This window comes from Pristiophorus japonicus, chromosome 7 (assembly GCF_044704955.1).
Source record: "Pristiophorus japonicus isolate sPriJap1 chromosome 7, sPriJap1.hap1, whole genome shotgun sequence".
In the NCBI taxonomy this organism is placed as follows: Eukaryota; Metazoa; Chordata; class Chondrichthyes; family Pristiophoridae; genus Pristiophorus; species Pristiophorus japonicus.
This window is the reverse complement of record NC_091983.1, coordinates 90,820,281-90,836,280: the sequence shown is the minus strand read 5'-3', so window position 1 is coordinate 90,836,280 and position 16,000 is coordinate 90,820,281.

Here is a 16,000-nt window from a genome sequence, read left to right as displayed (position 1 = left end):
ATGGGGGCTCTACTTGTAGTCCCCCTTGCCCTCAAATATCTTTGGGAGAGGGAGCAGAGGCAGTGAGGAAGAGGAGAAAGCCAGGAGGGCTTTCAATAGGAGGCCTTGCCCACCTATAGTCTTAAGAGAGCACGCCTGTTATGTCCAATTAAGTGAGGAGCAGTGTATTAGGAGGATCCGCTCCAGCAAGGAGGTGGTCACAAAACTCTGCCACCTAATGCAACCAGATCCTCAGCCTTGGAGCAGGGTGACCATAGCTCTTCCAGTGGCCCTCAATTTCTTTGTCAGCAGATCCTTCTAGTCTGTAGCAGGACAAATAGTAAATATCTCCCAGTTTGTCATCCATTGCTGCATCCAGGAGGTTATTGAGGCGCTCTACACCAGGATAACGGACAACATTTTCTTCTCTCTGAACAGAGAGAAGCAGGACGAGCACGCATGTGGTTTTGCCAGGATAGCGGGCTTCCGCATGGTGCGGTGCACCATCAACTGCACCCATGTGGTTTTGCAGGTGCCGCATAACAATTTTAAGATTTTCGTTACTGCAAAGGTTTTCACTCATTTAAAGTGCAATTGATGTGCGACCTCGTACAGCGCATCCTGATGGTCAATGCCCGCTATCCTGGCTGCAGTCATCCAGTGTCAGCTATCTTCCAGCTGCCGCGTCAAACCCGAGGATGGCTGCCCGGAGATGAGGACTATCCACTCTGCACCTGGCTGATGACTCCCCTCCGCAACCCTATCACTCGTGCCCTGCAGTCATATAATGAGAGCCATGTGCCACTCGGAACATCATCGAGCACACCATCGCACTGCTGAAGCAACGGTCCCGCTGCCTTGATCACTTGGGAGGAGCTCTCCAGTACTCAGCAGAGCAGATGTCCCATTTTGTGGTGGTCTTCGACATGCTCCACAACTTGGCTGTCATGAGTGCGCAGCCATTGCCATCAGAATTGCGGGACCACCTCAGAGAAGAGGATGACGAGGGGAAGGGAGGAGGCAGACAACAAATCCTCCTTTGTCTGTGAATGCCTCATCAGATTTTGGTTTCATTGTTCACCACATCCTCATCAACCACAACCCCATCATACCATCCCTCTGTCAGGGAATATCACAGCGTCTTCCTGGGCTGAAATGTGAAGCTGAAATGTGAGACACCACAAAACAAAGATTCCAAACAAAATTAATAAATTTATCAACTAATCACCCTTGTGTAATCCTTTCGTGCCCGTCATTCGGGTACCCTTTCCTGCTCTAGTGCTCCATTGCAGTGCTCTCCCAGTAGATGCAGCATGGCTGGTGGAAGGCTGCTGCGTTTCTGTGGGGGAGACTTCAGAGTGTCTTGCAGGACGACTTCGAGCAGCTCTGGACCTAGAAGGCCCATCAAAAGACTGCACCACCTTGACATGGACGGCAGCAGTCTGGGCTGGCTGGCTGATGGGCATTGGTATGGACAATGGCAGAGTGGCAGTGGTGGGAATCGGAATATTGTCATCCTCGGAGAAGACAGCAGGGTCCTGCTCCAGAAACCCACTGCCACTCCCCTGGGGCGGCACCTCACCATTCCTAGCAATCTGTTGGAGGTCAGGTTCCTGTACTGCTGTGACACCCTGCAAATCATGTCTGAGCTTGAGTGGCAGCAAGCTGAGACTGAATGAGAGTGGTCTATGCTTCCACTCCAGCACTAAGATGTTGGGTTGTTTCTGCCTCTTCTGCAATGGTAGCCACGATATCGTCCATCACACGCAGCTCATATCTGGGTCACCACGGTCTCCCCTGGAGTTGTCCATCATTTCCAGCCTGGAAATCATGGGCTCCAAGCTCTGCGCAAAGCCCCGGCCAATGTTGGAGGCGCACTCCACCATGCTCCTTGACATTGCCAAGAAGTTCTCTAGCATTTCATCTAGTAATTCAGTGTGCATCTTCTGAAGGTCACCCCATCAAGGTCCTCATCTGGTCGTGTGCAGCAGAACTTGCACGTGAACTCTCCCTCCAGGGAGTTCGCACCCAAACAAACCTTTCCCCCTGGCCTTGCTGCAGCCCACTCATGCCCGGTGCCTCACCCTCTGCAGATCCCACATCTACACTACCCTCAATACCACGCAGTGCCAGTTTCTGAGTGAGTGTCAAAGGCAGTGATGTGCCGCCATCCTCCCACTTGCTCTCCTCCATTGGCTCGGGGACAGGCTCTGCGCCTGACAGTTCTTAGTTATCTGAAAGCAGCAAGGCACAAGGGTTGGGTTGGGGTGAAGGGAGGTGGGAAATCAAGATATCCATTCATACGGCATCAGCAGCTTGTAAGCGAGAAGAGATTGTGGGATGAGGGGCAAGTGAGTTGTGAGAAGAAGGATTAAGAATGAGCATCCTGTTGTTCCCAAAGATTTCAACTTCGCCCCATGCAACGGCCTCGGTGACTTCCCAATGAGGCCGAGCACACACTCCTCCAGTTGGCTCAAGGCCTGTACTGCTGCTTGCCCCCTGCCTGTCTTTTTTTAAATTTATTTGTTCACGGGATGTGGGCGTCACCGGCAAGGCCAGCATTTATTGCCCATCCCTAAATGCCCATTTCAGAGGGCAGTTAAGAGTCAACCACATTGTTGTGAGTCTAGTCACATGTAGGCCAGACAAGGCAAGGACAGCAGATTTCCTTCCCTAAAGGACATTTGTGAACCAGATGGGTTTTTATGACAATCCGGTAGTTTCATGGTCACCATTGCTAGCTTTTTATTCCAGATTTATTTATTAACTGAATTTAAATTCCCCAGCTGCGGTGGTGAGATTTGAACTCGCGTCTCCAGATCATTAGTCCAGGCCTTTGGATTACTAGGCCAGTGACATAACTACTATGGAACTGTACTAGCTGCTCTTGGCGATTGTGAGCTACCATAGCCTGCAAGAGAAAAGGAAGTGTGTGAGCGAGTGTGATGCAATGTGTTTGGGTGATGTGCCTACCATAGTTGAATAGCTGTCAGTGTGTACAAGATGTGCGATGTGGATGCAAATGTTGCAGCAGTGATAAGATTGTGAGAGTGAAGTGAAGCTATGATTGTGAGGTCTCAGTGGTGAAAGATAGATATTGTTAGTAGGTGAGCGATATGGTGCATTGAGCAGTGTGTGAGACTTATGATGGGATGTGGCATTTGCTGTAGCCTTCATTCATCTTGACCTGACGTGTAAGATCATTAAACTTCTTGCGGCATTGTATCTAGGACCTGGGTACCACGCTGTTGGCTGTCACATATCTCCTGCCAGAGCCTTCTAGACATATGGGGAGATGGCTTCCTACCAGTCCACAGAATGAGGACAGCACGCCTCCTCTCCACGGCCACCACCAGTGCCTCGAGAGTCGCACCTGAGAATCATCGATCTCCCTCCCTCTGCTGCTGTTCAGCCAACCCTTACAAGTTCAGGTCAGCTTCCAAGTGGAGCTCCAAATGTAATGACAAGTTGCTGTTGTATCAAAGAGCCTCCCCTTTATGTAGTGGAGAAAGCTTTGGCCAAACATGACATAATTAGACTGCACCCTATATTGGCCTACCGGTCGAGCAGTGAGCTGTGGGTTTAGTGCTGAGATCTGCACTATAATCAAGTAAATGAGTACTCGGCACAAATTTTGCATGCTACCGAGACCACTTCAACCCAGTGACACTAAATAGTGCTCGGCCATGACATATCGAATTTCTAGATCAGTGTGTTCTATACATCAATTCTCCCCCTTACTACTTCACCTCTTGTAACTACATAAAATTCAGTCAGCTGAGAATATCAAAACATAAGTGGGACTTGTTAAAAATTAAATTGTAATCTTAAATTGAGCACATAGATTGCCTCGCAAATGTTTCTTGGAAAGTAATTATACATATTAAAGTAATATTTCTGAATTTAATGTGCTAGAATCTTAATTAATATCTATTTTGATGTGGCGATCCTCTGTGATGTGTAACAAATATTCACTCTGAATTCCACTGATAAAGATGTGCTGAAATACAAGTAAAGTAATTGCAAGCAGTCGCACTGAATGTATTTGTTTATCACTGCCTAATTAGCACTTTAATTTTTTTTTTGGTAAATTGCTAAATAACTGCCAAAAGTGTTTTTTAAAAAAAAAAATGACATTCAAATTCCTGTGCTTCTTATAGGAACGTTGGTCAATGAGGTTCACTTTACATCAGCTATACCGCACCAAACTGCCATTCTAAATACATTATCTAATGATTTACATATGAATAGTGTTATGTCTTTAGATGCTCTGATAATGACTCCACGAGGCAATGTATTGTACTTGAACTGTAGTGACCTTAGTCCATTTAATGTAACTCCAGAGTGAGGATCATACATGGTGGCTTGCCTTTTATACTAAGCCTGGCACACCTGTACAGGTAACCTACAAGTCTTCCACTGCAGTGCCCTCAGGTGGCACACCTTAGGGACCATACAGCTCGTGTACAAGTTTCCCATAGTAGTGCCCTCTGGTGGCACATCATATGTAATAGTACAAGCAGCAAACATGTTTGGATACATGACATCACTCTCCCACAAGGCCTTAGTGCAAATCGCCTTCATGCATTGACTGTGCTCTGGGCTTAGCTCTATCTGGTTGACCCTTGGAGGGTCATTTCCATCTTGGGTGAGTGGATGGTGTTTCATTGACAGTAGAGGGTGCTAGTGGTTTCTGTTTGTGCGTCCATGACCACTCCTTTCTCTCCCAGCCCCACATATAGGTTATGCCAGTGGTTCATTACATTCATATACATTCAAGTATACTACAGAACCAGTGTGAAGCTGGTTAATCTACGCCACCTCCAGACCAGATCCAAGACCACCCAAACCTCTGTCGTTAAACTGCCGTACGCGGATGACGCCTGCATCTGCGCACATTCGGAGACTGAACTCCAAGGTATTGTCGATGTATTCACCGAGGCATATGAAAGCATAGGCCTTACGCTTAACATCCATAAGACAAAGGTCCTACATCAGCCTGTCCTCGCCGCACAGCACTGCCCCCCAGTCATAAAGATTTACAGCACGGCTCTCGACAACGTGGACCACTTCCCATACCTCGGGAGCCTCTTGTCAACAAAGGCAGACATTGATGCGAAGAATCAACATCGCCGCCAGTGCAGCCGTCGGCCGCCTGAGGAAAAGAGTTTTCGAACACCCAAGCCCTCCAACCTACCTCCAAGCTCATGGTCTACAAGGCTGCAGTAATTCCCGCCCTCCTATGTGGATCAGAGGCATGGACGACTTACAGAAGACACATCAAGTCACTGGAGATATATCACCAACGATGTCTCCGCAAGATCCTGCAAATCCCCTGGGAGGGCAGACACACCAACATCAGTATCCTCACCCAGGCTAACATCCCCAGCTTTGAAGCACTAACCACACTAGATCAGCTTCACTGGGCAGGCCACTTAGTTTGCATGCCAGATACGAGACTCCCTAATCAACTACTATATGCGGAGCTCCTTCATGGCAAACAACCCAAAGGTGAGCAGCGGAAACGCTACAAGGACACCCTCAAAGTCTCCCTGGTGAAGTGCGACATCACCACTGACGCCTGGGAGACCCTGGCCGAAGACTGCCCTAGGTGGAGAAAGTGCATCTGGGGGGGCTTTGAGCTCTTCGAATCTCAACGCTGCAAACGTGAAGAGGTCAGGCGCAGACAACGGAAGGAGCGTGTGGTAAATCAGTGCCAACTCCCCCTTTCCCTGATGAATATCTGTCCCACCTGTGACAGGGTCTGTGGCTCTCCTATTATACTGTTCAGCCACCAAAGAACTCACTTTGGGAGTGGAAGCAGATCTTCCTCAATTTCGAGGGACTGCCTATGATGCATTCAAGTCCAGAAAAAAAAATTGCTTTTACATCATTACATTTGTGGTACAGTTGTGAGGCAAATACATTTGACTGGTGAGGTACATTCTTGATACATACTTGGAATCAGTACTGGTGTCAGCATCGGTGCGTGAGGACAAACTAGTACCAGAATTGCTGGATGGTGTCCAGGTAGTCTGGTGGCAGCGCAGTACCCAGTGCTGGCAGTGGGAACCCGGTTGGCTCAAGTTTCCTGCTCTCGGGGCCTTTGCCATTTCTCCTAGATGCCTGTGACCTTCCTGTCCTTTCCTTGCGCCCTGGGTCGCTGCTCAGGGAGCAGTTGTCTGGCAGTGCAAAGGGAACTGCTGACTCACTTATCTGGGCGTTATTTGGTTTGGGATCCTGGGTGGTCCCGGTCCTATTTGGGAGAACCATTGTGGGTGACCCTTCGTTCCTGGGTGTAGCCTTGGTGGTGACATGGTCTGGGGGCTGCGCTTTCGCACTGTTTGCTCGTTCAGGCTCGTGGCGGTTGATTCCATAGGGTGCCTGAGAGGTGGAGCCGATCAGGGGCAGGATATTGATACCCCAGTGCCGTTGCTCTCCTGAGATCATTTGCTGTGCAGCTTGTCTATATTAGCTGCTTGTGGCCACTCTCGGTGGTGCATCACTCTGGTCCCAGGGACGCAGGCTACAGCATTGGGTAGCTCGCTGGACCTGTGTGCTCCCGATGGGTGTTGCCCGCTACATTAACTGAATGCAGTTGAAATCCTAAATCGCACAACGTTTCATTACTCATTGTAGATAAACTGTAGCTCCGATCACAATCGCACGACTTTTCTTTGCTTATCACATGTATAAAACTCTGATCATCAATTACAAGCTTTACATTTAACTCCCAGTTGCTATTACATTGAGAATGTGGACCTGTGCCTTTAAGTGTGGTGGGTGCTGGCCTCTTTAAGAGAGCCTTGTTATCTTTACCCAATCCTCTTCTTCGTTTGGTACCACCTGTTGCTCCATCAGCGCTTCACCTCATGGTTTGGGCGCCATCTTTCTTCCATCCACGATGTCGATTGCTGTGATCCTCTTCTCCCTGGGTTCTGCCACCGAGGCTGGGAAGTCACCTTTGGATCCAATTTTCTTCCTCCGGAGTCCTGCCACTGGAGCCTGGAAGATGCGTTCGGGTCGTCTCAGCTGGATCATCTCCACACAGTCGTGCTGAGCGGTCTGTGCCTCGGGTGCTGTGCTGGTCTGCTCTCTGGTGCTGGATCCAACCTCAGGTGAGGGCTTGCTTTGCCTCTGAGCGCGGGGAACGTTGATCACCGGAGGGATAAAATCTTCCCAGTTCCAATGGATCTTCTCCATCCACCTTCTTCCGAGTAGCGTTGGTCCATCACCTGCAACAATCCACAGTGGTAACCTGTGCACCACGCCATCATGGAGTACCTTTACATCCGCAATATCAACGACTGAGATAAGTTCGTCGGTGTAGGTGCGCAGCTTTGCCTGAACCGGGACCAACTCGGGTCGTTCAGCTTGATTGTCCCATAGCCTCTCAAAGGCTTCTTGATACATTACTGACTGGCTCGCCCCCGTGTCCACTTCCATGAAGACTGGAACGCCGTTTATCTCGACTTCCATTCTCAACGGGGAGCATTCTGTGGTGCAGGTAAACATTCCATACACCTTATCGTGGGGCTGAGCTGCCTCTCTTGACTATCACTTCATAATCCATGCTGGATTCATGGCCATCTGCAGACTCTTCATCAACACAATGAGTCATATTTCTTTTACACACTCGCTGGAGGTGGCCCTTTGTGCTGCAGCCTTTACACATTATAGTCCTTAAAAAGGCACTGGTGAGCCCTGTGATTCCATCCGCAATGCCAGCATGGTGCTACTCGATTATCCCGCCCTCAGCGGACTCTGAGTGAAGGGACTCGGAGGGCCTGTTCTCTCTCCCCTGAGGAGATTCATGTTCTACAGTCCAGCCTCTAAAAGATGCCATTCTGTGTACAGTACTTGCCGGGTTTGAGTCCTGAGGATGAGTTATCTGCCCTAGAGCCGCAGGTCGAGGTCATGAATGCTTGGCTCATGGCAATGGCTTTCTGCAGTGTGATTGTGGTATCTGCAGATAGTAGTCTGTAACGAAGGCCCTCGTGGCCGATTCCGATGACAAAGATATCCCGCAGCACTTCGGTGAGGTGGTTGCCGAAATCACACGGTGCCGCCAGCCTCCTGAGGTCTGCAGCATATTTCGTGATTTTCTGGCCTTCGGGCCGTCGGTGTGTGTAAAACCGGTGTCTGGCTGTGAGGATGCTCTCTTTGGGTTTCAATTGTTCTTGGATCAGTGTTACAAGCTCCTCATACGTCTTGGTCATTGTCTTCACTGGTGCCAACAAGTCCCTGACGAGGCCATAGACGGTGGGCCCACAACTGGTTAGCAGGATAGCTCTGCGCTAATCAGCCAGTGTGGCCGGATTATTGCCTGCCAGGTCGTTCGCTGTGAAGAAATGGTCGAGCCTCTCCACAAAGGCTTCCCAATCATCACCATCGGTGAACTGCTGCAACGTACCAAGGTTAGCCATTTTCGTGTGAAAGTCCGTAATCTCGTCGCCAATTGTTATGTCTTTAGATGCTCTGATAATGACTCCACAAGGCAATGTATTGTACTTAAAACTGTAGTGACCTTAGTCGATTTAATGTTACTCCAGAGTGAGGATCACACATGGTGGCCTGCCTTTGAGTCTAGGCCTGGCACACCTGTACATGTAAGCTACAAGTCTCCCACTGCAGTGCCCTCTGGTGGCACACCTTAGTGACCATACCGCTGGTGTACAAGTTTCCCGTGGTAGTGCCCTCTGGTGGCACATCATATGTAATGCAGTAAACATGTTTGGATACATGACAAATAGAAACACTTCCAATAACACATTCACACACACTAAATCACCTGATCATATGTGCTGCTGCAGGCATCCCCATCTGGGTTCCAACACCAATGACATGACTTATATGAATAGGAAAAAGTTCAATTTCATTTTTGCGTAGAATATCCCTGACTAAAGCAACCAAACCATGCAAATGAAAAGGAGACAAGCTGGGATTTGCAGGATGAGGCATGAATAAGACAATCTAGAGAGATGCCATGTATCCCAACCAGGATAAAGACAGGCAGCAGGTACACTTTCCACACAAGCTGCAAGTCACTTGCAGGGCATGTAATGAACTGTTCTCTGAGAGGCTATTATAGATTGTGTATCAAGTTCTCAACAGCTACACTCCAGGCATTTATTCAGGAGAGATACTGCAACTGGTCTTTGCACCTCTGTCCATGGGGGCTGCACTACAGATGGCCATTCAGTTCCCACAGACTACATGGCAGCTCGCAGATCTGTGAATCGGCAAACGAGCCCCAGGTGGGCAGAGGAAACGTTTCAAAGGCATCCTCAAAGCCTCCTTGACAAAGTGCAACATCCCCACCGGCACCTGGGAATCTCTGACCCAAGACCGCCCAAAATGGAGGAAGAGCATCGGGGAGGATGCTGAACACCTTGAGTCTCGTCGCTGAGAGCATGCGGAAATCAAGTGCTTTTAGCAGAAAGAGTGTGCGGCAAACCAAGCTCTCCACCCACCCTTTCCTTCAACCACTGCCTGCCCCACCTGTGACAGAGACTGTAATTTCCGCATTGGACTGTACAGCCACCTGAGAACTCACTTTTAGAGTGGAAGCGCGTCTTCCTCGTTTTCGAGGGACTGCCTATGATGATGATGATGATGAATCCATCTGAATCTCCAGTTTCTCTCTGATCTCCCCTCTCGACCTCCCCGCACTCATCTTGTCCATGAGTCCCACTTCTTGCCCCCTTGACCCTATTCCCACTAAACTGCTAACCACCCAACTTCCTTTTCTGGCTTCCATGTTAGCTGACATTGTCAACGGTTCTCTCTCCTCAGGTTCTGTCCCCCTCTCCTTTAAATCTGCCATCATCACCCTCCTCAAAAAAACAACCCTTGACCCCACCGTGCTTGCAAGCTACCACCCCATCGCCAACCTCCCTTTCCCCTCCAAAGTCCTTCAACGTGTTGTCACCTCCCAAATCCGTGCCCATCTTTCCCGGAACTCCATGTTTTAATCCCTTCAGTCTGGTTTACGCCCCTGAAACGATACTGAAACGGCACTCATCAAAGTTACAAATGATATCCTTTGTGACTATTGTGGTGTATGTAGCACACACATCACTGACTCCACACGGTCTGGTGTAAATCTAACTGCTGTGACCTTCGTCCTTTATTGTTCAGCTCCAGAGTGCCTCCCAGGTGTGGTGGTCAGCCTTATATAGCCCTTGTTACAGTTACTACCAGGGTTTCCCACCGCAGCGCCCTCTGTGGTGTGGCATAGTACTTACAATACATTTCAGGTACTGGGATGATACATGCATCTTTACATAACATTACCTTCCCCCCCCACACCTGGACGCAGGACAACGATACACACATCATTGCATAACATCACACTTGTCCAACGGAAGGCAGGTGGGCATAGACAGTGCGTTAGTATGGTACATTTTATCTGGTACATTAACTGGTTATTGACTGGTAGCGGAACCTTGATTTCCTTGTTAGCCGTTATCATTAATTGTACTTCATCCATTATTTTACACAAATACAGTGGCCATTCAGCACTAAAAAAAAAAGTAATTCTTATTATAAATTCACTATCTCACATTAACATAGCTCATTTTAGACTCGCTCTGCCAAACAGAAGTCCTTTGTGGGGACCACCTCTTTGTAAGGCCCTTTTAAGACTCCCGGGTGCATTTCCTCTTTAAGGCACCATCTTTGATGCAGGAGGATTCCACGATGCTTCTCCTTGGGCGCCGCCATCTTTGATGCTCTGCAGCTCCGACACGATGCCGCTGCCATCTTCTTCTCCGCCGCTCCAAATGCCCTCCGCCATCACAGCCTCCGCTCCCCTCCGCTGCCACCTGACTTGCCGCCTCTCCTGCGGCCGCACTTGCCGCGTCCCCCGCAGCGGCCTCCCCTGCGGCTGCCATGGCCGCCGACCCCCAGCTGCTCGGCGGGGCCCGCCCAACGGCCTCTTTCTCTGCGGGGCCCTTCCGAACCGCCGGCCCCTGGATCCCTCAGCACCCCGCCTGCAGCGCCCCGCCGGCTCAACCCCCACCCCCCCCCCACTAGGCCCCTCTGTGCAGGGCTGCTTGCCTATGGGGGCTGGGGCTGCAGGGTCTCTGTGTGAGATCCGGGCCTGGGACTTGCCTGTGGGGATTAAGGCTGCAGGGTCTCTGTGTGAGGTCCGGGCCTGGGACTTGCCTGTGGGTGGATTGAGGCTGCAGCTCCAGCTCGGTCGGCGCTGCTCTCTGAGGACCCGGGGCACGGCAGCACCCCGGGGAGCAGCAGCCTGTGGTGGAATGAAGTCTTCCCAGCTCCCACGGACCTTCCCCAGCCACCTCCGGCCGAGGAGCGTCGGCCCATCGCCTGCAACGACCCACAAAGGTAAAGCGTGCGTCTCATCCCCGTGGGATACCTGCACCATCGCTCTGCCGAGAACAGGTATCAGTTCCCTGGTGTAGGTGCGCAGCTTCGCCGTGACCGGGACCAGCTTGGGTCGTGCAGTTGGGTTAATCCACAGTTTATCAAAAGTTCTCCGACTCATCAACGACGGACCCGAGCCCGTGTCCACCTCCATACTCACTGGGACTCCGTTGATTTTTACTTCACTTATCACTGGGGGCGAATCGTCGGTGCACGTATACAGTCAAGCACCTCATCATCTTCTACCTGCTCCTCGCTGAACAGTGGATCATCCCCCATCTCCTCAGCCACATGGTGAGTCCGATTTATTTTACACATACGCTGAAGGTTGCCTTTAACGTGGCAGGTATTGCACGTATACTCCGCAAACCTGCACTGGTGAGCCCCATGGCTTCCTCCACAGCGCCAGCATGGTGCTGCTTGATTGGCCCCCCTCGGCGGACTCTGAGTTCCAGGATCCCGAGGTCCGTGCTCCCTGCCCCGGGCAGAGCCACGTTCTGCAGTTTTGTCCGTGGTGGGCGCTATCCTGTGGACAGTGCCTGCCGGGTTCGAGACTGTGTGGATCATTTGCTTGGTGCTATATGCCCGGCTGATGGCGATGGCCTTTGTCAGAGTGACTGTGGGTTCCGTGGCCAGCAGCTTGTGAAGGAGGCCCTCGTGGCCAATCCCCATAACGAAAACGTCCCGCAAAGCCTCGTCAAGGTGTGCCCCAAAATCTCACGGCGCCACGAGTCTCCTGAGGTCCGCAGCATATTTGGTGACATCCTGGCCCTCAGATCTGCAGTGATGGTAAAATTTGAATCTGGCCGTGAGGATGTTCTCCTTCGGTTTCAACTGGTCACGAATGAGTTCAGTCAGCTCCTCGTATGACTTGTCCCTGGCACTCCCAGGTGCCAGCAAATCCCTGATGAGACAGTAAACCTCATCTCCACAACTGGAGAGCAATATCGCCTTACGCTTCTCTCTCATTGCGTTCGTGTCCTCCATCAGGTCATTTGCTGTGAAGTAGTACTCGAGCCTTTCCGTAAAGGCCTCCCAATCATTGCCCACGGTAAAATCCTTTAGCGAGCCCAGAGTAGCCATGGTTGCGTGGAGTTCGTCCGCTTCCTCGTTGCCAATGTGGTGTATGTAGCACACAAATCACTGACTCCACACGGTCTGGTGTAAGTCTAACTGCTGTGACCTTCGTCCTTTATTGTTCAGCTCCAGAGTGCCTCTCAGGTGTGGTGGTCAGCCTTATATAGCCCTTGTTACAGGTACTACCAGGTTTCCCACCACAGCGCCCTCTGTGGTGTGGCATAGTGCTTACATTACATTTACGGTACTGGGACGATACACACATCATTACATAACAACTATGATAAAGGTAAACTATCCCTCCTCGTCCTTCTCGACCTGCCTGCAGCCTTTGACACGGTTGACCACTCCATCCTTCTCCAACACCTCTCCACCACCGTCCAGCTGGGTGGGACTGCACTCGCTTGGTTCCATTCTTATCTATCTAATCGTAGCCAGAAAATCACCTGCAATAGCTTCTCTTCTCACACCCGCATCATTACCTATAGTTTATCCCAAGTATCTATCCTTGGCCCACACCTATTTCTCATCTATATGCTGCCCCTTGGCGATATCATCTGAAAACACAGCTTCAGTTTCCACATGTACACTGACGACACTCAGCTCTACCTCACCACCACTTCTCTCGACCCCTTCATGGTCTCTAAATTGTCAGACTGCTTGTCCGACATCCAGTACTGGATAAGCAGAAATTTTCTCCAATTGAATATTGGGACGACCAAAGCCATTGGTCTCTGCGACAAACTCCGTTCCCTAGTCACCGACTCCATCCCTTTCCCCAGCATATGTCTGAGGCTGAACCACACTGTTCAAAACCTAGGTGTCAATTTTGACCCTGAAATGAACTTCCGGCCACATATCCGTGGCAGAACTAAAACTGCCTATTTCCACCTCTGTAACATTGCCCGTCTCTGCCCCTGCCTCAGCTCATCTGCTGCTGAAGCCCTCATCCATGCCTTTGGACAAGAAAGACTGGATCAACTGGGCTTGTATTCACTGGAGTTCAGAAGAATGAGAGGGGACCTCATAGAAACTTTTAAAATTCTGACGGGGTTAGACAGGTTAGATGCAGGAAGAATGTTCCCAATGTTGGGGAAGTCCAGAACCAGGGGACACAGTCTAAGGATAAGGGGTAAGCCATTTAGGACCGAGATGAGGAGGAATTTCTTCACCCAGAGAGTGGTGAACTTGTGGAATTCTCTACCACAGAAAGTTGTTGAGGCCAATTCACTAAATATATTCAAAAAGGAGTTAGATGAAGTCCTTACTACTAGGGGAATCAAGGGGTATGGTGAGAAAGCAGGAATGGGGTACTGAAGTTGCATGTTCAGCCATGAACTCATTGAATGGCGGTGCAGGCTAGAAGGGCCGAATGGCCTACTCCTGCACCTATTTTCTATGTTTCTATGTTTCTATGTTACCTCAAGACTTGACTATTCCAATGCACTCCTGGTTGGCCTCCCACATTCTACTCTACAAAAACTTGAGATCATCCAAAACTCGGCAACCCGTGTCCTAACATGCTCCAAGTCCTGTTCACCCATCACCCCAGTGCTTGCCGATCTATATTGGCTTCCTGGTTAAGCAATGCCTTTGTTTCAAAATTCTTATCCTTGTTTACAAATCCGTCCATGGCCTCACCCCTCCCTATCTCTATAATCTCCTTCAGTCTCACCCACCCCCCCCCCCCCCAAGATATCTGCGCTCCTCAAATTCTGCCCTCTTGAGCATCCCTGATTATAACTGCTCAATCATTGGTGGCCATGCCTTCAGCTGCCAAAACCCCAAGCTCTGAAACTCCCTCCCTAAACCTCTCCGCATCTCTGCCTCTCCTCCTTTTAGGATGCCCTTAAAACCTACCTCTTTGAGCAAGCTTTTGGTCATCTGCCGTAAATTCTTCTTGTGTGACTCGATGTCAAATTTATTTGTTTCGTCTTATAACACTCCTGTGCAGCGTCTTAGAGCGTTTTACTACATTAGAGGTGCTATATAAATACAAGTTGTTGTTGCACCACTGAGTACTTCTGAACATTGTCTGACAGATCTTGCAGGATCATGTGAACATTCTCACAGGACTGGAAGAAGCACTTCTGCGAATCAGTAAGATCCATTCCATAGGCAGCCTCTTTGAGACAAGCATCTGTGGGCTGTGCAGCAATCTGGAGTTGAGTTCCTCTCCTACCAGCTCCATCTCCTCCTCACTTTTGCTGTGTGCATTATCCAATGCTCACTCCTGACTCTTTCTAAAAGCTATTCTGAGCTACTGCCTGCAGAATGTGGAATAAATGACTCCTGTTATAATGCAGCGGGGCCTGGTCCCTGTATTTTGGGAGGTCCCGATAGAAAGAGAAAAGAAATGTGTTATCGTGTTTGATCAGGTAGCTACCAAAAATCGCTTTCACAGCCACATCTCTTTCATCAGCAACAGTCTCTGACTTTATTTCATCTGTATTCCAACTGAAATTCCACCCTTCATGTTTCGGCTCCACCCAGGATTACAGCTATCTCCAAGATATTAAACGTTTCTCGAACCACTGCTCTCGCTACATCCGGAGATCCACGCTCAACGCCATGCCAAAAACATCAACTATAAGCCCATTGACTCACACAGCTACCTCAACTACACTTCTTCCCACTTGCTTGGCTATACTTCCTCCCACCAAAATTCCTGTAAGGACTCTATTCCATTCTCCTAGTTTCTCCATCTCCGTCACAACCGTTCTGATAATGCCACCTTCCATACAAGTCTTCCTTTTCCCTCATCTGAGGATTCCCCTCTACAGTGGTTGACATGGCCCTTGACCATGTCCTTTCTATTTCCCGCACTTTTGCTCTCACCCCTTCCCTTCTGTCCCAGAACCAGGGTAGGGTTCCCTTTGTCTTCAGCTTTCACCCCACAAGCCTCCACATTCAATGGATCATTCTCTGCCATTTCCGCCACCTCGAGCCTGATCACACCAAACACATCTTCCCCTCCCCTCCCCTTTCAGCATTCCGAAGGGGCCGCTCCCTCCACAACACCCTGGTCCACTTCTCAATCACTCCCAACAACCCCTCCACTTCCCATGGCACATTCCTGTGCAAGTGCAGGAGATGCAATACCTGCCCTTTTACCTCCTATTGTCCCACTGTCCAGGGCCCCAAACACTCCTTCCATGTGAAACAGCGATATACTTGTGCTTCTTGCAATTTAATATACTGTATTCGCTGCTCACAATGCAGTCTCCGCTACATTGCGGAACACTGTCATTCAGTCTGCAAGCGTGACCCCGAGCTTCTGTTGTCTAGGATCCAAACTCTGTAACTCTCTGTCTAAATCTCTCCCTCTCTCCACCTCTCTTTCCTCCTTCATGGCACTCCTTAAAATAAACCTCTTGAACCAAGCTTTTGGTCATCGACGCTAATTTCTACTTGTGCAGTTTGGCGTCAAATTTTTTATCTCCGAATACTCCCGTGAAGCGCCTTGAGACATTTCATTACATTAAAGAAGCTACGTAAATACAAGTTATTGTTGTAAAAGTAACTGAGATTGTACAAGTGTTTTTTTTTTAAT